Source organism: Podarcis filfolensis (assembly GCF_964270895.1).
Source record: "Podarcis filfolensis genome assembly, chromosome: 1".
Lineage (NCBI taxonomy): Eukaryota > Metazoa > Chordata > Lepidosauria > Squamata > Lacertidae > Podarcis > Podarcis filfolensis.
The window spans coordinates 77,494,296-77,517,630 of NC_139604.1; the positions used below are offsets into that span (position 1 = coordinate 77,494,296).

General features: G+C 42.3%; 1 protein-coding gene and 1 long non-coding RNA gene across 3 annotated transcripts in view; one reads left to right on the forward strand and one right to left on the reverse strand.

Annotated features, from left to right (window-relative positions):
• NAV2 (neuron navigator 2) overlaps positions 1-23,335 on the reverse strand; it is a 523,517-nt gene that overhangs the window by 283,610 nt on the left and 216,572 nt on the right. The gene's annotated exons all lie outside the window — the stretch shown is intronic.
• LOC310756589 lies at positions 1,914-22,273 on the forward strand. Its single transcript, XR_014544939.1, has 3 exons — positions 1,914-2,020; positions 21,226-21,309; positions 22,069-22,273. It is a non-coding gene; the product is annotated as an uncharacterized lncRNA (long non-coding RNA).

Genomic DNA, 23,335 nt, shown 5'->3' on the forward strand with positions numbered 1-23,335 from the left:
ATACTGGAATTATTGATGCCAAAGGTTTAGTTTCAGTGTCATGAAGTACCTTTGAAGCTCTTGCCAGCTGAAACTAGATTATTGTTGATGATCTGACAATAGTTTTAAAACCTAGTTCTATGGACTGAAGCTGGGAGGGGCATCAACAAAGTAATGGCTTTCACCAACCTTTGAAGAATAACAGTTAATATAAAATATACCCATCTGGGTTCTCTCTCCCCTCTCTGTTAAATATACAAATATCACAGTTATGGCTCACTGTAGTCCACAATGTGAAAGGGACATAGAGCTTGAGACATAGAGCTTAGCATGTACAATTGATGCACTAGGTCATGACAATAGCAAAATACTCCAAGTACTGTACAACCTTACACTTCCCATGGAGTTTTTACTGAAATCCTGCTAGTCTTTTCAAAAATCAGTCAATCAATCAGAGCCTTACATTCTTTAAAAAAAAAATTCAAGCAGCTCTTTTACTTACTTAGCCTAATGTAGCTGCAATTGCTGCTGGATTTTACACTGCAAGTGGGCTGAACCAGTTTTTATGGGTCTCAAATGCCTGCACTCTGACTGCAATGCAGATGGAGTTTATTTGCCAGAATTCTTGCCAAAGGTAAAGGGTTCAGAGCACATGGCTGCCATGCCAAGAGAAACCGACTGCCTTCCAGCAGTGCAGTCAAAGCTACATTTTAAGAACAAGACGGAAGGAATGATTATGTCATGGTAAAAAGCCAACTTGAAGGACTTAACTGGCATTTCGAGTCCACTTTGAGGCTCTTACCTTCGCAGCACAAGCTTAAGAGGAGGAAATGGGAAGAGCTTCAGGATTGAACCGGCATGGAGAAGGACTTTGCTGTGTTAATGGGAACCACAATAATGATCTTAAGACTATACAGTACGAAGATGAAGACGCTACAGGGGAGATCTTCTTGTGTATATAAGTATCTTAAAAGGGATCACAAGGATTTGAGAATGGATAAAGTTGAACTAATTGGTCTCAGTAAAACATGTGGAATTTTATGCAAGTTAAATGTACACATATTAAATCTGAAGATTCTTCCCTCCAACCAACATCATCAGTATCTTATTCCAAATTCCTCTCTGCAGCAAATAAGTGCTGTTTTGAAGTGGCAAAGGATATGGAAATGAATCTGGATAATTACACAGATACTAGTAATATCTTGTGGTTTAAATAGGATTAACCATAGCTTAACAATGATGATTCTTGTTTGCACGCACAAGATTGAACTGATGGCTAAACTGAAAAACAGAAGTACATGTGTGTCAACTCCTAAGTCCAATTGCGTTCAGTGGAACTTATTTCCTAGTTAATGAGCTTTGGCTTGAACTTTTAACTAGATAATTAATACTGCATAAGTATCAATCACCAGAATAAAGCAAGGGTAATTGAATATCTTCTTTGAGATCTTAAGCAACCATTTAATACCATCCAAAGATTATGTTGGAGGAAGGATAATAAAAGTTCCTGCATCAAAAGCACAGCTCAGGTATCCAAAAGAAAGCAAGTATGGATAATGCTCGTGAGGAAAAAAAAAGAAAGAAAGAAAAAGGAAAAAAGCAGCAATATAACAAAATCTTGACATGACCATGAACAGCAGATAATTTCCACCACCTTCTCCCCAACAGTCCCTCTCTCCATAGCATTCATCACTAATCCACAGCTCTGTTTCTCATACTGTTATTCTAGCTTCATGCAGCTCACTCAGCCATAAGAACATACAAACCAAGTAGCCAGGCAAGAATTTTATTTTCTCGGCACGATAATAAAGCACAAAGAGGAAACTCCTAATTCTATAACTAAGCTATAACTAAGTCCAGTGCCACCTACTGACTAAAACATAAGACACTAGCAAAAACACATTTCTTCCTGAGCCTAGTCTTAGAGACAAGAAGCTCTATAATCATCAGGGTCAAACTCCATGCAACACATTTTACAGTAACTCAAGAGCAACACTCAAATATAAAGAAAACTGCTTCAGAAGAAGATAGTTTGGAAAGGGTAAGGACCTTCTCTTCTCCCTCTTTCATTTCTCTGTCCTTGTCACATTTCATGAAGTGGCATTTCCTGTGTTGGTACTATTTCACACACTTGCGCATAACCTGTAATTTTTATCAGCCTTATAGCTTGCTCTTCTGCTGCAAGCTCCAAAATGGCCCAATCTTAGAATGTTTGAGTAGGGTGGTGCTATTCTGGAATGGTTGTGTTGCACATCACTACAGTAGTACTTCAAATGTGAGACCATGACGGGCATATAATAATAATTCTGTGTGCTGCAGCCCTGCCCATTCATGATGATGGGGTGGGGAGCAGGAGCAGCTCGTGCAGTAAGATGGTTCTGTGTTGCCACTTTTCTGCCAGCGATGTTACTACTGCATGGTACCAAGACAGTGCTGTAAGGGTTAAGTGAGGGCTGTATGGGTGCACTGGTGGGAGGGGCAGATTGGTTCCACTGGTGCACCCACTCAGCCTCAACACTGCACTGCTACTCTGACCCTATGCTGTGTGGGTACCATCCTGATAAGTGGCAGCAATGTCACTGTAGGAGGACAGCATCCCCACCCTTCCATGGCCATCTTTTATGAAGAGTAACATTTTTTTTTGGTGTGAGTTCCTTTTGCTGTTTTGCTGTTTGCGAGGAAAGGTGAGATAGAAATTTAATTAAATAATAATGACAACCATATCATAGGTTGATTGATTGATTGATTGATTGGCTGGTTTTTTTTACCACACACACACACACACACACACACACACACACACACACACACTTACTTTAAAATCAGCATAAAAGAAAACAAAGCAACCCTGTTTTTAAAAGGCAGGATCAAAACAACCCATCCAGCGCCGAGGGCCTTCTGGCAGTTCCCTCATTGCGAGAAGCAAAGCTACAGGGAACCAGGCAGAGGGCCTTCTCGGTAGTGGCGCCCGCCCTGTGGAACGCCCTTCCAGCAGATGTCAAAGTGATAAACAACTACCTGACATTCTGAAGACATCTTAAGGCAGCCCTGTTCAGGGAAGTTTTTAACGTGTGATATTTTACTGTATTTTTGGTTTCTATGGAAGCCGCCCAGAGTGGCTGGGGAGGCCCAGCCAGATGGGCGGGGTATAAATAAATTATTATTATTATTATTATTATTATTATTATTATTATTATTATCCACTCAAGTATGTCACAGATAAGTTAAAAGCCAAAGGCCTAGCGAAAAAGAAATGTTTCTGCCTAAAACCTATCCAATGATGGTGCCAGGTGAGGCTCCCCAGGGAGAGCATTCCACAAGCAGGGAGCCACCACTGAAAAGGCCAATTCTTGTGTTGCCATCCACCAAATCTCCTGAGGAGGGGGCACACAAAGAAGGGTGCCAGATGACAATTGCAGGGTCTGGGTTCATTCATATGGGGAGTGGTGGTCCTTGAGGTATTGGGATCCTGAGCTGCATAAGGCTTTAAAGGTCAAAACCATTAAAAAATATATATTTAATATATTTTAATATATAATGCAAGAACCACTGAAGATAATGCAGCAATAGACATAGAATGTAAGAAACTCTCACATAGTGTAAGAACAGGCAATTCTACCACACCACTGAAAGCTCATGAACTGTCTCTGTCTTGCACTTCCTAGCAGCTGCACTTCAGTAACTTGAAAGCTGTATACAGTACAGTATTTCCTAACTTGATATGCAGTTTGCTAGTGACTACCAGATGTGCAACTATATTGAAGCTTACCAGACATACACATCTGTTCATCAGGCAGGATGTTACTGATCAGACTTCACTAGACTTCACAATTTTTCAAGCATTTTGGAAAGTCTATGCATTTTAGGATTTAGTGTTCAAAATGCATATTAATGTACAAAATTCACACATGTATTTACGTGTAGTGTGTTTGAGAGAGACAGAGGGGGAAAGGATGAATGAATGTCTCTCTCTCTCTCTCTCTCTCTCTCTCTCTCTCTCTCTCTCTGTGTGTGTGTGTGTGTGTGGTCTGGGTGAAAGGAAGAGATATGTGTGTGGCTGTGTATACATGATGCATATGAGAATCTGGGAATGGGAGAGATGCATGTATGTCTGTGGCCTCTATGTGTGTGGCGAATGTGTTTTTGTGCTGCCAGTGAAAGAGAGTGTGTGTGCGGTAAAGCCACCTTTTATATTTTAACTGGTACTGGAGAATGCTCCCCGTTGTCATAAGGTTGCAACAGCATCAAGTGTATGTAACAGACATGTGTATGTCTAGCAGAATCAATATTGTGTGAACTTCACAATCAGGACCAGCAGGACATAGCTGACAATGACTGTACTTTGTCTAGTTTTGTGTTGTGCCATGCCCCTAAAGCCATCATTCTGTGATGGGTGCTTACAGCAATTTCTCAAAATTCAGAATGCGCCCACTGGTCCAGAAGGGTAGACAACCTCTGTCTTAACATAAAATAAGTACTTATTTCTCTTTGAAAGGAATGTTGCTGTTCCTGATTAGTTTGGCTGTAACCAAGAATTTATGCACACATTTGCACAGAAAATGGTTTAAATGTTCTGCCACAGCCCTTTCATTATTTCAAAGTGTTTCCCAAAACAATTTAAGTGCCGATCTGCTCAGATTATATGTATCTACGCGAACGGAGGAGAATCTGTGGAAAATGCATTAGTTACATCACACATCCTAATCTTTCTGCAAGATGCAACCCACTCCTTAGCAGCTCTTTGGCAATGACTAGTCATGCAATGCATCAAGAACTGTAAGTAGTTTTGTTTGTAGGCCAAAAGGTATATTTAAATGCCTCCTTAAATGAATTCAAAACAAAGAGTTTTAAATAATGTTGTCTCAAGTCTCTCCCACCTGTTAATTTCTCCAGGAAAGTAATGACATCAGATTTAAAACTGAAGCTCTCTCCACCTGGATTTGCTGTCAAGCAAATTTAGCTAAACAGAGGAGAATGTGCTGCACTAGCAGGTGACAAGGTGTCAATAAAGGAATTTGTAGGGTGGGATGGTAACATTGGCCTATTTATTTCCACTACTATTTTGCTTCCTTGTCTCTGATTTGACAGTGGTTCAGGACAGTGGCGTAGCGTGGGGGGTGGAGGGGGGCCGGCCATACCGGGCGCAACATCTGGGGGTTAGGGTTAGGGGCGCAAATCCACAGGTTAGGGGGCGCAAATCCACGGGTTAGGGGGCGCAAATTACTTGCCTTGTCCCCGGTGCTGACAACCCACGCTACGCCACTGGTTCAGGAGATCAGAGACAAGGATAGGAAGGTGTATAAAAGCCTCAAGGCAACCCAACTTCACTGACCTGAGAGTATTGATCATAAGATGGCTCCTTGAAATATTATTCCCTCCTGCCCTAAAATTTTGGTATTATAAGGAGTATCCATGTATAGCCATTGATCTCTCCATGACAGGTCAACATGCAATGGTTCACCTACATCATTTGCTGCCTGTATGCCTTCTCTGGACAGAAAGGGGCCACACCTTTTGTTCATTGAGGACACCAGGGACCACTAATATTTTCTGATTAAAACAACAACCACTAATACTAGCTGATAATAATGTTCTGGCCTGCAGCATCCTTGGTTTTCAAGGTTATGCATAAAAGAAAAAGAGGAAATGGTGTTATCCTAAGAAGTGGCATATAAATAGCAGTGATAATTGGACCATGAAAACATGAAAAGCAAGGACAATATGTATTTGGTTTCTAAATCACCTTTCTTTTCCCAGATGAATTTTCAAAATGAAATAATGACTTGAAGCACTCAAGCTTTATTAAAGCAACCCAAGCACAAAAAAGACAAAGTTAAATCTCGGCTCTTACTAACATATGTTCTTCATTTGAAGGGTAGAGCTTCATTTTCATTCATTTTCACAACTCTTTTTGCAATATTTCCTCATATGCACTATCACAACAAAGTCCGAATATTAAAGCATAAACCTACAATTGAGCACAGGAGCAAAATTTTACTGCAGTCCACTGGATGGAAGGATTTTATTAAACACTAAAATCCTAACACTGCCCCAAAATCCCCACTTAACTGATATCAGAAGTAGATGTTAAGACAGGTTTCAGTGAGGACAATATTAAACAGCATCAGCACTTTCATCTAAATTATACCAGTTTTCTGTTATCAAAATGGTTTTATCTTGACAGCATCAAAGCAACTTACAATATTGGACGTAGCTCCCTGAAGGGGTTTCAACAACTTTTCTCATATGGCTCCTTTGTACCTTGAACCAAAATCCATAGTAGGGCAATATCGTCAGAAAAAGTTACAGAATGGTGAACAAGTTTCTGAATTCTCCAGAACTTTTTATCAGGCTAGATGCAAAGAGTGGTAGATAGTTAAGGTAAAGGTAAAGGTACCCCTGCCCGTACGGGCCAGTCTTGACAGACTCTAGGGTTGTGCACTCATCTCACTCTATAGGCCGGGAGCCAGCGCTGTCCGCAGACACTTCCGGGTCACGTGGCCAGTGTGACGAAGCTGCAGCTGGCAAGCCAGCACCAGTGCCGCACACGGAAATGCCGTTTACCTTCCCGCTAGTAAGCGGTCCCTATTTATCTACTTGCACCCGGGGGTGCTTTCGAACTGCTAAGTTGGCAGGAGCAGGGACCGAGCAACGCGAACTCACCCCGCTGCGGGGATTCGAACCGCCGACCTGACGATCGGCAAGTCCTAGGCGCTGAGGTTTTACCCACAGCGCCACCCGCGTAGATAGTTAGGCTGGTGTAAAAGCCATAGTTAGACCCAGATGGGTTAATCATACTTTAACCTCACTTAAATAAAGGGGACTTGTTAGTCATGACCAACATGACTTGTTGATATCAATGGAACTAAAGCATTACTGAGTTAGTCTGGATCCAACCTGCTAAGCCTGCATTGGTCTTTATCTTAATATGGTGCATAGGAAGAGGGAGCAGATGTAATTGGGTTAAAACTCTTTTAAGCAGTGCTGTGATTAAATCTGCCCTTCAAATTGCTCAGAAGTTTTCTTCCCCTGTGAAAGAAACTGTCGTTTTTCAACCTTTCTCAGAATGTGCCTGCTTTTCTTTAGAAGTCTATAAATTCTAGCTGAAATGATTGATAGATTACATATACCAACTTTCCTCCCAGAAGCTACCTGGTTTTCCCCTTCCTCATCTAATCCCCAAAGCAATATTATGAGGTAGGTTAGGCTGAAAGGGAGTGAGCGGCCCAAGGTCACCCTGTAGGCTACATGGCCAAGGAGGGATTTGAACCCTAGTCTCTTAGGTCCTAGTCCAACATTCTGAACACACTGGCTAAAGATAAGTGTATATGTCTGCCTGTTAGAAGATTAGTTAGCAAAAATGAAATAGGCTATCTTAAAATAAAACCTGCTATCAGTTAGTATTTTGGCAAGACAGTCATACCAATTCCAAAAGATTTTTTATTAACTGTATAATTGCTTTATACAATCACATATGGATGGGCTATAACAAATATTTTTAGTTTTATATTCAAACTATCTAGGCAATTTGCCCACAAATGGCTCCCTCTAAAGCTTGTATTAGCCTAAACTCTTCCTCGGTGCTTTGCAAGCAGCAGCCAGTCCAGCCGTAAATTCTTTAAAATAGCCTGTGCCATTAAATACGCCCTGCTGCGTAATTGAGCACCACTGCTAAAATACTGCATACATAATGGAAAGAGAGGATGAGCCTGAAGATAGTAGCAGTAAAACCTACAAAGCACAGGCAAAATATTTCAGAAAGAAAACTGAAAAATCATCCTCGGACATTCTATTTTAAAGGAAAGGCTACATGATTATTGTACCTCGTACAATGGTTATATCCAAAGAAATCATCCTACCAAGACTTGACTTTTAACCCTAAGACAGAAATGATGGCAGTCCCCTTCTGAGGGAAAATAGGTCCAGAGATTCCCTCTACCAGTTTCTATCAGATGGCAAAATGCATTGCTGGTGAACCTGGAGATACTAAAGCAGTAGCCTTTACAGGTGAGGACTTCAGCTCCAGAGACACTTGTAGGGCAAGCACGTAGACATGTTATGTGTTGTTGCTATTGTTGTTGTTGAACATTACAGGCTCATTTGGGGGCTGTGCCAGTTGTGCAATTTTGTTTCTTCTTAATGTGTGTAATTCCAACATTGCAATGTGTATGGAGCAAGAATGCGGCGGAAAGGCAGCTCCAGGACCTTTTTGCAGAGCAGGAACAATGATGTGATCAGCAAGAGCACCAGGAAAGTCTTACTGTACTCTTCACTCTGCTAAGTGAATGGGGTGATAACAAGGCTTTCAGGTTTTACCACTGTCTGTGACAGATTAGCACACAGAAAGTCGAAAAATGTGTGAACTAATAAAACAAAGGCTGGGTGCTTCTCTTGGTAGAGTTCCCAGTTCATACTAGCATTTTAAAGAGTAAATGCTTCCATGAAATATTGTTTGCTGATCTAATTAGAAGCTCAAGGTTGCATTTCAGCTGGCTGAAGAGCTTTTGTTAAAGCTCCATGTGTTTTAAAAGTTGAATTTATGTAGTCAAAAGGTACGCACCACTGAATTCAATGAAGCTTATTGTCAGATAACTATCCATAGGATTGCACTTTGTCACCCTTTGCCAGCTCATTATTCTATGACTATCAGCTAATCCTTTAAAATTGAGCATTATGTGGTGTACTGCTGCTCTTTGAGGAGTGGGGTGTGTATGCATTGGCCAACAAACACAGTTGTCTGTATGTTTGGACACCCATTGGGGCTGTGGCTATAGAGCCACCATGCACTTCAGAATTTATCATTACTCCACTGCTCTTGGATTGTGAAAAGAGCATTTGTTGTTACTTATTTGCTCCTCTACTGCTAAATATGTTATGCATGTGGAACACAAGTGGCGCTGTGGCCTAAACCACCGAGCCTCTTGGGCTTGCCAATTGCAAGGATGGCAGTTCGAAATCACACAATGGACCGAGCTCCTGCTGCTCTGTCCCAGCTCCTGCCAACCTAACACTTCAAAAGCACACCAGTGCAAGTAGATAAATAGATGGGAAGGTAGATGGTGTTTCTGTGCACTTTGGCTTCCACCACAATTTCCCATTGCACCAGAAGCAGTTTCGTCATGCTGGTCACATGACCTGGAAAGCTGTCTGCGGACAAACGCCCCCTCAGCCTGAAAGCGGAGATGAGCTCCACACCCCATAGTCGAACTACACTGAATTTAACCATCCAGGGGTCTTGTACCTTTTTTTACCTATGCATGCAATAGGGCAGATATCATTTGATGAATAATGCTACTTTAATAATATGGTCTTGGACTTTCAGTCCATGATCAAAAAACTGAGAATGCACATATGGAAAAAAATAAAATCTACAGAGGCCAAAAGAAATCCCATAAACTCAGATCCAAGGAGAATAGCTTGTGCCAATTCACCATAAATTTATATTTTCGCACAAACCACTATAGGCCACCTATACTGAAAGGTGGTTTAAAAGCAAGCTTTCTCTTTAATTGGCAGTTCTGCAAACGTTATTAACCTGAGTTCAATGAACAATGAAATCCCACCCTGAGTTGTTAAACTTAAAGTAAACCTTTAGAGCAATACTTTTCTATGCCATATATCCAAACACCTATATTCTAAATATTATGCACTATGTGAAACTAAAGGTATGATGTAACATGTGGAATCTTAAAAAGGCATACATTTGGTATCTTTAGGATGAATGTTGGTCTCTGGAAAGAAAAGAAGCAACACATTTCTATTACAGTTGGGAAGTATATTTGCATTCCCTACATTCCCATTGTTAGTATTTGATACAAACAAGAAAAGGCCAAGAAAACTGGAATCCATCCTGCCTTCAATAGAGAGCTGCAGATGGTTGGAAATCTGGCATTATACTGAGAGAAAGACATCTGTTAAGAAGTGGAGTTCACAGCGCCTGCAATTTCCGCCCCCCCCCCCAACGTCAAACAAGCTCATGTTAAAGATTAGGAAACATTTTTGATTAGGAACAACTATGAAATTATAAAATGGTATGTGAGTGGAGAATATCTATGTGAAAGTGCAAAACTCTCAGGGATAAGACCAGGCAAGAGGTATCTTCCTGACATCTATGATTTCCTATGTGGAAGTAATTTTTGTATGAGAGGAACTGAGCTCTATGAAGTGGCACAGCCCAGGCACAGATTTACCATCTTATTTGCTATTTGTGAAAACTAGGCTTCTATCCCAACAAAGTCCTGAACCTCACTGCATAGTCAATGGAGGGTGGTCCACTGGGGCACAATCCCACCACCACCACTCCAGGTTTCATGAAAGAATGCAGGATGCAGGCTGTGGTGCTGTAGGGGTTTGCCCTGCCCACAACAACACAGTTGGGGGCAATAAATCCCACAGTCTGCCCATTTGGCATATTTGAGAAGGGGCTCTCTATGAATACCAATGCATGCACACAGAATTTTTCCATACAAAAGAGAAATCGTAATATCAGTTGGGTCCATCCTGATTGCTCCTACTATGCAGACAGCAGGGAGTGTGTTGCTGGGCACAGTTGCAGTGGGGTGACTAGCCTGAGCACCTCAACAGCTCTCCACCCAGTTTTGTTCAATTCATGGAGGGATGGAGGACTGAATCTTAGGAGTGCACATAACATCTGTGGCATAGCAGTGGGGTTAAAAAGTGTGATTCCTCCACTATGTAATCACTACATAGGTCCAGCTCCGAGGGCCTTTGGGCAGTTCCCTCACTGCGATAAGTGAGATTACAGGGAACCAGGCAGAGGGCCTTCTCAGTAGTGGCGCCCGCCCTGTGGAATGCCCTCCCATCAGATGTCAAGGAAATAAACAACTATCTGACTTTAAGAAGACATCTGAAAGCAGCCCTGTTTTAATGTCTAATGTTTTGCAATTTTTTATGTGCTGTAAGCCGCCCAGAGTGGCTGGGGAAACCCAGCTGGATGGGTGGGGTATAAATAAAACAACAACAACAACAATCTCTTGTTACATGTTGGGATTAAAAGGTGTTTTCTGGGTTTGGAAAGTCCGAAGAATGCTGAGAGCAACAACATGACAGATGGATGCTCAGGACAGAAGTGCACGCTGAGAATACATTTCCCAAGCTGCTCATTTTGTAAAAATATGTAAAAATAAAGAGTAGAATTGGCAAGTGGGAGTGGAAACCCTTTCCTGTAGATACAGTTCTCACCTCAGGCCTTCCCTTCACCTTACTCAGGGCCTGGGGTGGGGTGATTTCAGCAGGAGAATTAATGAGTAGGAGAATAATTAAGCATTTCCCTCATGTAATTATCTTTCACAATTCCCCACATTATGTTATGTAGCCACCATGGGTTTTGGAACTCAATGTTGCTCCACCTTCACATGTTTGCATGTGTCCACAGCTACACTTATTCCTTCAGTCTCTGGAACTGTCAAGTTCAGCACATTTCTAAAGCACCGAGCTTAGTAATTAAATATTAATAATAATGCTACACAGCCATAAATAACATGGAAAAAATAAGACCACAGAAGTGGCTTCAAAGTGTAATCATATTACATATGGTTGGTTGGTGCCCAATGACTCTACTACCCTCAATTACTTTTGGGAGGCTACAATATATTTTCTGACATTTCTATAATTTGAATAAAAACAAAATATCCAGGAAGGCTGCTTAAGCTAAAGTATGCCAGAAACATCTGAGAAAACAGGCACTTAACATTAGTCAGTTTAAACTGTAAATCCTCTGACTTTCAGATGAGTCACTGCACTGCTGGGCAAAGGATTCTTTAATTTTTATCTTTTATGAAATGCAAAAATTTGGTAATACTGCATTAGGGAAAATGATCCGATGTTTGATGTTCAAAGGAATTAAGGCTGATGTGACTAGCAGCCAGATCTGACAAGTACAGTAATAACAGTAATATTTAGTAACACTTCAAGGGTAATTCTGGGTTGTCCCCAAGTCTGAGCTAATGAGAACCCTTCCCATTCTGGGAAATGGAATAATCATCATGAAAGTGATGCCTTTACCCCTCCAAGGATCTAATTCTGGCTCCAATGATGAAAGGGTATCTATTCAGATGCAGGGTTTCCTGCTGCACGTTCAGAAGTCTTTCTGGAAGTTGACAGCTGAGGGTCCCTTTTTCCTAATCCAGGAAAAAAGTGACAAGTGGGGGGCTGCAGGGTTCTTTCCTGGGCCAGTTTTTCTTCAGCATCTTTATAAATGACGGATGAAGGTTATTGAAGAGATGCTCATCAAATGTGCAGATGAAACCAAACTGGAAGGGGTAGCCATGCCGCTGAAGACAGAATCAGGATTCAAGAAGACCTTAACAGATTGGAGAACTGGGCCCAAACAAACAGAATTAAATTCAGTCAGGACAAATGTAAGGTTCTACACTTAGGCAAGAATAACAAGCTGCACAGATAGAAGATGGGGGACACCTGGGTCACCAGGTACATTTGCTGCAGCAGCAGCAGCAAAAAAAAAAAGCTGATTCCTATTCTAGGCTGCATCAACAGAAGTAGAGTGTCCCGCTCTATTCTGTCTTGGTCTGACCATACCTGTGGTCCAGTACTGTGTCCAGTTCTGGGACCAACAATTTAAGGATACTGACAGGATGGAAGGTGTGCAGAGCCGGGTGACCAAGATGATCAGGGGTCAGGAAACCAAGCCTTATAAGGAACAGTTGGGGGAATTGGGTATGTTTAGCCTGGTAAAACGGAGACCGAAAGGAGATATGATAGCCATCTTCAAATATCTAAAGGGCTGTCACCTGGAGGTTGGAGCAAGCTTGTTTTCTCCTGCTGTAGGGGGTAGGACATGAACCAGTGGCTTCAAGTTACAAGAAAGGTGATTCCGACTAAACATCAGGAAGAAATTTCTGACAGTAAGAGCTGTTCAGCAGTGGAACAGACTCCCACAAGAGGTGGTGGTTAGACTCTCCTTCCTTGGATGTTTTTAAGCAGAGGTTGGATGGCCATCTGGCTTGCATGATTTACTTGAAATTCCTGCACTGCAGGGGGTTGGACTATATGACCCTTGGAGTCCCTTCCAACTCTACAATTCTTTGATTCTATGATTCACATATTACATTTCTATCTTGTTGTTTTTTTAAAAAAAAAATGAAGTGTGAACGTGACACTGACAAATTCACTAAAAAATCATTCAAGACACTCTGTAACGAGTCAGGGTTGCCAATGGTCTAGGATAGGGGTAGCTGATGGTGATATTCTCCAGGTATGGTTGGACTATAGCTCCCATCACACCTAAGCAATGGCTGTGCTGACCAGGGCTGATGACAGTTGTAGTCCAACATCAGGAAGGCACCACTTTGACTTTCTTTTTTTTAAAAAAAATAATATTTATTCAGAGTTTGAAGGTTACAAAAAAGAAAAGAAAAAAGGGCACCACTTTGACTTTCAGCACAGAGTGCTGAAAAATGGGCAACAAGTCAAGTTTACAGCTGAGATAAAGTCACTTCCCCCTCTGTATCTTTGTGTGGTTTTGCCTCTATGTTCATTGAGCAGCTGCACAGTGTAGGAGAAGCAGATAGGTGTAGTCTTAATGCAATGCTCCCACCAACACCTACTATTTGTGACACTTTTAGCATGCATGCTACAGATTCTACATCAATGTGTAGCCTTATTGGCTTTCACCGATTGGGTCTGTGTTGCTCCGGGACAGGAGGAAGGAAGTCAAAATGACACCGAGGTTGGTTCAAAGAAAGAGTTTATTCTGCTCTCCGGATAGCAGAAGGCACCTGCGTGGTGAGTCCACAGCAAGTACAAAGAAATGACAGGTTTCATGCAGTTTATATATCCTCCAGGCACCCTCTCACTCCTCCCCTAGGAGCCCAACCACGTCGGCCTATGTACACAGGTTGACATCACATATGTTCCTGCTCTGGTACTCTCAACCATAAAAGGATCTTCCTTCCTGTACTTCTGACCATAAAAGCATATTCCTGTTCCTACTCCTATCTTGGAGCAAGAGGTCACTACTTCCGAGAACATGCTCTGGCGTTAGTCCCAGACTTGGGTCTCTGCGTCATTTGTGGTCAGGACATAAGATATGTCTGTGTCTGTTCTACTGGGAAAGTCAAGGCCAGTCTTGCCGTCAAACTGATAAGGGAGAGAGCTGTGTTCTTGTTTTGCATTTGCTCAACGGCTAAAGTTTATGCATTTTAGCTAAGGAGAAATGGGGATTTTGGTGCAGTTTAAAACTGCCTGCACAGTCAGTTTTTGGGTTTTGGAAACCCATTCCTTCAAATGATCTATAGCAATCTGCCGCAGTTACTATAGCCGTAGCAACACACCATTAATGTAGACTCAACGGCATGCAGTTGTATGCTCTGCAATAGCTTTCCTCCACCTACCAACCTCCAGATGTTTTGGACTAAGACTCCCATCAGCTCCTGCCGGCATGGCCAATAGCCAGTGATGGTGTAAGTTGCAAACATCTGGTGAGGGAAGTCTGCTCTACAACATGTTGAAGACATGGTTTATTCTGACGAGAACACTTACAACCCATGTCAGATGGAGAAAACATAAAGTGAGAGCATAAGGTAAGGAAGGATTAACTGATAGCAGACGGTGCACTTCAGAGATTAGGCTGTGGTGATTCCGGAAGGGCTGCACTTCAGTAAGCACCTTGTCGTCTTTCCGCTTGTCTCAGCTGAAGCAATTCCAGCTTTCCCAAGCAGCCGTTGTGGCATATGCCCATCTAGCTACTTCCTCTTAGGCAGAGCTTCTCTGTGGGTGGGAGGACAAGAGTTATGCAAACATTATGCAGGGAGCTAAATAATCCACAAGGATAAACAGCAAGGATTTGTAGGAAGAAATGTTCATTTGCAGACTGATAAAACTTTGTCAACATACCAGTCGAAGCTAAGGGAGGTCATATAAACGTATAAATGAAACTGCCTTATATTGAGTCAGACCATTAATTGCTCTGTGCTATACTATCAGCTGATTGTCAGGGCTTTAAAATGTCCTGCAGTGCTCTATTAAAGCACCAAGGACCGATCGACTGGTCATTGGTGCTTGCACAGAGCCCTACACAGCACTTAGAAGCACCAACAATGAATTGATTGCCAGGGCTTCAAAGCCCATGCAATTTAATTTCAAATTGTGCAGGCAAAAATGAGTTACCTGGCGTAATTGACAGGTGACCGACAAGTGTGTGGGCTTGGGCCATAGAGGAAGGGGGAGATAAAGTTTCAGCTCACCAGCTGAATCCAGTTCCCCACCCCTGCTCTATAGCATGGCCATTCATTGCTTAAAAAGAGGAAATGGATCAACGTAAGAAGAGATTTTTTTTAAAGGGCACTGATTTGCATGATCAAATTTGCATGTGCTAATTTATATGTAATAAATGTGTCTTGCCCAGTGAGGAATCAGAACTGCAGTAACAGCTTCCTGGCAGCAGTGTCACTGTTGCATACTAGGAGGGGAAGGCAAGGTGGTAGGAAAGTTAGGGTTGCACAGGAACACCAATGAGAGTGCTAGATTGACTCCAAATGTGTGTCCATGTAGCCCTGACCTCACTGCTGCCTTGCTCCTCCTGATACATCACAGTGACTCCCTTTCTGATAAGCTATTGCTGCAACTCTGCCCCAAGCTGCTCCTTTCTAAACAGAAATAATATATCTTCCCATAGTAGGGAAGATTGTGACCACAGAACCTGTGTTCCAGCTCAGTTTGCTTTCCGGGTACTAACCACTGATGACCAACTTCAAGATCTTTCATTTTCCTTCCTATTTTTGCTTATCTTTAAACTGGCCTTGGACAGAAAGCTCTTCATACAGAAGACTGACTTCTATACAAAGCAGCACACTTGGCGACCCTATTCCTTTATTCAGGATCTGAGGCTGAGGTCTATACTAGACCTACTGCTTCTGACCCTTTAACTAAATGTGACAGGGACTGACTCTGGAACCTTCTGCCTAGAAAGCATGTGCTATCACTGTGCTGTGGCTGTTTACACTCTTAATCACTGATGGCAAAGAATCAGGATGTGGTCAGCCTGCAGCAACCGATATGGGAACTATACATGGTAGCCAATATGTACACGTTCACACACTAATTCCAAGTGACAGTCCGGGCAAGAAAATCAGAATATGTTAAGCCCAAGCAAAAGGGGGCAGGAGGAGAACATGGAATGTATTCTGCTCTAAGAGTGTCAAAACCACGGAAATCTGTCCTTCAGGGTAGGTTGTGGATCTGCAAAGATTAAGAGTGGAATGATTGGTTAGTGCAAAACTGGAGTCACAAGATCAGGAAAGAAAGCAAGAGTCTAGGTAGAATCCAGGAAAGAGGTAAGGCAGCAGTAATCAAGGAAATGACTTGCTGTATCATCCAGAAGTAAAAACAATGACCAAACAAAGCTCAAAACCTAAGTCATTCCCTGTGCTAATTGTTGATGAGCACACAGGTCTTTGTCTGGAAGGCCAGAAATTAGCCATGGCCACCCTAGAAACATGGCCTGTTTCTTGGGAGAAAAGCGATGACAAACCTAGACAGCATCTTAAAAAGCAGAGACATCACCTTGCCAACAAAGGTCTGTATAGTTAAAGCCATGGTTTTCCCAGTAGTGATGTATGGAAGATTTATGGACCATAAAGAAGGCTGATCGCCAAAGAATTGATGCTTTTGAATTATGGTGCTGGAGGAGACTCTTGAGAGTCCCATGGACTGCAAGAAGATCAAACCTCTCCATTCTTAAGGAAATCAGCCCTGAGTGCTCACTGGAAGGACAGATCGTGAAGCTGAGGCTCCAATACTTTGGCCACCTCATGAGAAGAGAAGACTCCCTGGAAAAGACCCTGGTGTTGGGAAAGATTGAGGGCACAAGGAGAAGGGAACGACAGAGGATGAGATGGTTGGACAGTGTTCTCGAAGCTGCGAACATGAGTTTGACCAAACTGCGGGAGGCAGTGGAAGACAGAAGTGCCTGGCGTGCTCTGGTCCATGGGGTCATGAAGAGTCGGACACGACTAAACGACTAAACAAAAAACAACAACAACCCTAGAGAACATAACTTCTCTCAAGACAAGCTGATGCAGGTTGATTCTCTGCTGCCCTAATAGCTAAACGGCCTCGGCCCAGTATATCTGAAGGAGCATTTCCACCCCCATTTTTCAACCCGGACACTGAGGTCCAGGGCCAAGGGCCTTCTGGCAGCCCTCATTGCAAGAAGCGAAGTTACAGGGAACCAGGCAGAGGGCCTTCTCAGTAGTGGCACCCACCCTGTGGAATACCCTCCCATCAGATGTCAAAGAAATAAACAACTATCTGATGTTTAGAAGACATCTGAAGGCAGCCCTGTTTAGGGATGTTTTTAATGTCTAATATTTTACAATTTTTTATGTGCTGTAAGCTGCCCAGAGTGGCTGGGGAAACCCAGCCAGATGGGCGGGGTCTAAATAATAATAATAATAATAATAATAATAATATCAGATATGTAAACCTCATTGACAATAAAGAGGCCCTGATCTTCAGCATTAGCTGCTACTGTTCACTGCAGTGATCTGTGATGATGTTTTACAAGCCAGACAAGTTTTCTCCAGACTGCATTGCTATAAATTATACGTACATTTGGCGATGGAGAGACGTGGGTGACTAAGCTAATAAATGGATCCAGAAATGGTGGGACCAGACCTTCCGTCACCTCATGTGAAAACAATTGGGCAATGCCCAGTTCTCACTTGTGAATCATGACTCTAGGACTGTGCACTTTTCTATTATTAAGATGTCCCTTATTAAAGTTAGATGTTATAACTCCCTTGAGCAGAGAGAGTTGGCCCGGGCAGTGATTTTGCATATTTTGCCAGCAGTCATACTTGAAAACAACACAATTTTTCAGGATTAACCATGTCAGACAAAAGGGGCCAGCTCTGCTCTAAGAATGTCCAAAGAGAGAGGCAGAGAAACATAGCAACTTTGGACTATAGCAAGCAGACCTTGGTGGCTCAAATCAGTCATTGTTTATGCTCAGTATTGCAGGTATGGTGTATTGTGCTGTCTTCTTGTCCACTGTGGAGGTGAGCCATACATTTATAAATAAATATTTTTAACTAGGTCTTTATTTATGTAAAGGTAAAGGTAAAGGGACCCCTGACCGTTAAGTCCAGTCACAGACGACTTTGGGGTTGTGGTGCTCATCTCGCTTTACTGGCCAAGGGCACTGGTGTTTGTTCACAGACAGGTTCTGGGTAATGTGGCCAGCATGACTAAGCTGCTTCTGACAAACCAGAGCAGTGCACGGAAACGCCGTTTACCTTCCCACTGGAGTGGTACCTATTTATCTACTTGCACTTTGACACCCTTTCGAACTGCTAGGTTGGCAGGAGCAGGGACAGAGCAACGGGAGCTCACCCCGTCACAGGGATTCGAACCATCGACCTTCTGATCGACAAGCCCTAGGTTCTGTGGTTTAGACCACAACACCATCTGCTGTGCATGTATGTAGGTATGTAGTACCTGTCAATTGCAGCATTTCTTCTAATAAAGGTGCTGCACCATGCAATACAAATGTAACCAGCAATTAGTGGGCAATCCTCATTCATGAGGAATAACTGCAATCCTTAACCCCCGACCCCCTCAAGACTTAGGCTGAGAGGTTTTCAACCTGGGACTCTCCGGTCTATGTCCAACAAACAGCTATATTACACTGGATCTCAGAGGAGGGGTTGAGGTGGGAAGCTGAATGGGAAAGTTAAGGAAAGTAAACTCAGCTAGTGGAGTGTGCTCTGTAGTGGAGCACTATAGGAATATGCTGCTGGAGCTGTAGGCCTTTAGAGGGAATGTACCATACTTCTTTCTTCTGCATATTAGTCTTGCTATTTGGGGGGAAAACTGAATGAAATACATAAATGACCAGAGGAAGAAAACATCACTACTGAATAAACCTGGCAAAGTTATCTCTTGCTTGTTGTATGTCAGGCACAGGAAACCTGTGACTCTAGAGGAATTGATGTATAACCAATTGATGTCAGCCCTACTTCCAGCATGGCCTATATTTAAGAAAGATGGGAGCTGTGGTCCAACAACATCTGGTTCCCCATGACTGACTTACATAGAGTCCTTAACAAAATGCACCGAAATTATGGTCACATCATTAATGTTGTATCTATTAACTGCCAGTGTTGACAGCAGATGTCTCAAAGGGCCAACAACACAAAATACAGTATAATTATGTGTGTGAAACTTGTTGCTACAAGTTCATTTTTTATTTCTTTTTGCTATATATTTTACAATGGATTTTGCTCATACTTCAACACAATTGCTTTCAATGCATTTAGCAGCCAGAAACCTATAAATTCTCAGTAAAGTCTTGATAGTCATATCCAAAATTCTGTTGTCAAATCAGAAAACAACTCCAGTTAATCTGTAGAATCCGCCCCCTTTGTTAAGTGGAAGGGATATTGGCTGTGAGTAGTAGTCACTGAGAAGTAAACAACCCAGAGTCATTTCCTCAAACAGACTTACACAATAATGTTACAATAAAAGTATCAACATTCTTTCCCAATAAGAATGCACATGGAGGCTTCTGATGGCTGGCTGGGATATATATCCCTGTTTCTCCTTTCTGCAGCAGTGCCTGGACTGTATGGCTGCCAGATCAGGAAATATTTCAGCTGACGTAGTTCTAATAAACCATCAACTCCTAAAGGAGTTGAGGAGAGCACTCTTCTATAGGTAATATAGGCACATGGTCTATTGAGCAAAGTACTACAGATAGCATTGGCTCAATCCCCTGCGGTAGAATCAGAAAAGGGCAACCCAGATAATTAAGGGGTTGGAACAATTCACCTGTGAGGAAAGTAGAGGAAGAACAGGACAGGCTGCAGGTAGCATACTAGCCTAAGCTAATGTAAGGCCACAGAGGCTATCTGGGTCTCCAGTGACAAAGCTGGATCTACTAGTACCCACTTAGAAGGACCTTAGTGTGCATACAGAATCACAGACTTGCAGAGTGATTGATGGCAACGTGTTTCCCTTCTGGGAAGAGGCAGTTGTGGCTATCCCAAATTAGTCTTCTGTAGATCTGCAGGGTGTAGAGTATATATTTACAACCATAGTACACTCCAATAACTGCTCCAGCCATGCGGATTCTCTGCTGTCGTCCCTCTCAGACAAGATAGGCTGCTGGGTCCTTTGCTTCTAACTATGTAGATTATTACTAGCTCAATGTAGTCTGAGCCACATGTGAAATCCAGTCTGGAAAACCCAGCAGTTTCTCACACAAAAAAATGGCAGACTGACTTAAGCTACCGTGTTTTACAAAAACACTTCAGGCATTTGAACAGTTTTCACCAGCATATTTCATGTGTCACTGTTGCCTAGTAGGCAAAAGTGGCTCATATGTGACTCACATGTCTGTGTTCACCTGCCCAGATTAAGACCATGTAACCAAAATTTACACCCACTAATCATCCAAATCTGAGAAACACTGAAATGCAGACAAAAGCTACCTGGCATTTGAATGGGACAAAAAACTTCAGTCCTGAAACTAGGACTATAGTGGTTGGTTATGCATTGCCAAAAAAGAGGTACCTCATCACCAGAACTGAGGACAAAGTTCTGTAAGAAATGTGCAACATGTCAATTTCTATCTTGTAAATCAAACTAAAGCCAGGCAGCCTTTAAATAGAGAACATCTTCAAAAGAGGGCTTTCCCCTGAGTGCCCTTCAAATGTGGACTCCCCTCTGTAAAGTAGGATGGACAGTCCCTGGAACTGGGACTTCCATATGAAGTTGCCATGTACTGAATAAGACCACTGATCTTTATAGGTCAGCATTATTATCTAGTCTGCCTAGCGGTTGTTCCCCAGAGTCTCAGGTAGAGAGGTCTTTTCCAATCCAGCTAGTTCCATGAATCCAGCCTACTCCCAGCCTCAATGATTTAAGCAAAAAACCTATCCCCTGATCCCCCATTGCACATAGACTCTATGAACCACACACCCACAGAGGTTCAGGGCACACTGTGCATCATTTATAAAATTATGTCTACTTCTGCTGTTTCATTCTTAGGCTGTATTTGGCAAAAGCTGTAAATAAAAGAAAATAAATATCTAGGGAATGTGTCCTAATCTCTTTCCTGCTTTGGAACAAATAAACTGCAGACTAACAAAAATTTGCCTGACAGTCCTCCTTTCCTGCCATGCCTCTCTTGTCTATTCCAGCAAACTGCTCACTGATTTACTGACCTGTATCCTAATGACAGTCTGTCTTTATTCACATTTTCAGGAAATCTGCTTGATGGACAAGTGAGACATCTGTCTTGGAGCAGAAGAAAGCTTACAACTCACTGTCTGTAGCCTTGGGTTATAGGTGAGGAAACAGCAAGACCTTGACAGATCGCCATGGCAAGTCAGCCTACTGCTGACCTGATTTTTTTAGCCTTAGGAAGAAATTGATTCCTTTCCCTTCATCTTAATAGATACATCTTCAGAAAAATCTACTGTGTGTTGGGATTGGGGAAGGGGTATAATAAATGCAGATCTTGGATCTGTTTATATATTATTTAAGCTGTCTGTCCGGTGGCTGAATGGTCTCTTCTTGCAAATCCAGCTCAAGAACCACTTTCTTTAAAAGTGCTAGAAAAAACTGGCTGAACTCCTAATCTAAATTCTACCATATTTACATGAATTTTTAAATTTATTTTCATCCAAATATAGCCCAGGAAATAGCCTTTGGTATTGTGATGGTTAAATAAGTACCGGGTGTCATAGTAATGGTATTCTTTAAGGTTTTCTATTCTGAGGGTCCTGTGTAGGTGGAAAGGTAGGAGAAATAAATGAGATGGATGATAGAGGTTTCTTTACTTTAAATGCAGATTTACCACTCTACATTTTTTGGAGGGGAGGGAAATCTTGCATATAAGAGTATGCAACTGTTCAAAAGCCTATAGGGATGGGTAATGAATAATCAAAGCAGAAAGAGATTTGAAGTTAGGCAGAATAAAAATATATTAGAGTGCATCTATTACATTTGGAGTCCAGCCAAGATATTCTTAGGTTGATGCTACCTATTACCCATGAATGCATGTAACAAAACTGTAGCAGCTGTTTTTTGTTTTTGTTTTTAAAGGGAAAAGCCATTTCTGGAAGCACAGTTAGAAGCAGAGCAGTGGTAAAGAGAAATGGTGCTCAACCTCCCTCCCTCCACTGCTTTTTTGCTGAACACACACACACACACACACACACACACACACACACACACTTCCCTATGAGCATGAAGATCTGTGTTTATACTTGCAGACATGGATCTGAAGCCTAAAGGGGAAGGAAGCAATATGGACAAGCAAACACAGGCGAGGCACTAACACTTCCCTGCCACTCTCCCACTTTTAATTGTCCCTTCCCAAACCTGCTTTTCTCTATGGCACAGGAAGTGGCAGTCAGGTTTTTATTTTCATGTATTTGCATGCAGCTCTGAATTGTTCTCTGGAATGATACTAAGTCTTTAACAACAATGCAAACCCCTTATTCATTCAGTCATTCAGCAGCTTTAGCAACAAGGAACCCCTTGGCTGTGAACAAGTGTGGTGGCACTGACTGGGCTCAAAAGGGAAGAGTGGCACCCATCGAATGACGCATGTCACTTGTTCTGCAACCTGAATGTTTCTTTGAGATTTCTGATTCACCCACTAAGCCAACTTGATTCTCTTCAGCTTGCTAGATCTGACAAGAACAAAGCCTCTTGTTGTTATGGCTGCAGGCATAATTTGAACTTGGGCTATTAAAAATTGAAAACCTTCCATTCAGCGTGTTCACTGGCACACTGCTACTTTAAACCTGTAACACTGCTTTGTGTATACTGAGCTGTTCCCTGGGAATCCTTCTTGACTCAGGTCAAGAGCAGCGCACTTCATGTTTTATAAAAGGAGCAGGGCTGTATGGAAATAGGCCGCCGGCTTGAAATAATGATCATCTGTAATGTTTGGCTGAGGTATCTTGGGACATTTATACAATGGACAGGAACCACAAACTCTGCTGAATCCCACACATGCTCAGACAGAAGGCATCCTCAGAACCGGTTAATGGTCTTCTTAGGTCTATGTCAACATACAAAGGAAAAAGGAAGAAAATAAATGAAGTGATGCTCTGCTTATTATTCTCCTCTGCATGACATGAAACCTAGAAAGAAAGACATACAAGGAGGGACTTTCACATGTTATCTCAGTAAAGATTTCTTGGTAAGCAGAGCAAAACTAGCCAGAACACTTCTCAGAAACTCTGTATCACAGGGGTGGACAACTTTTTCCCCACCCTCACATTGAGGACTGCAGTCCCTTGGAACTAATCTCTCTGGAGCACATGCTAGCATTGGGATGGATCAGAGCTACCCCATATGC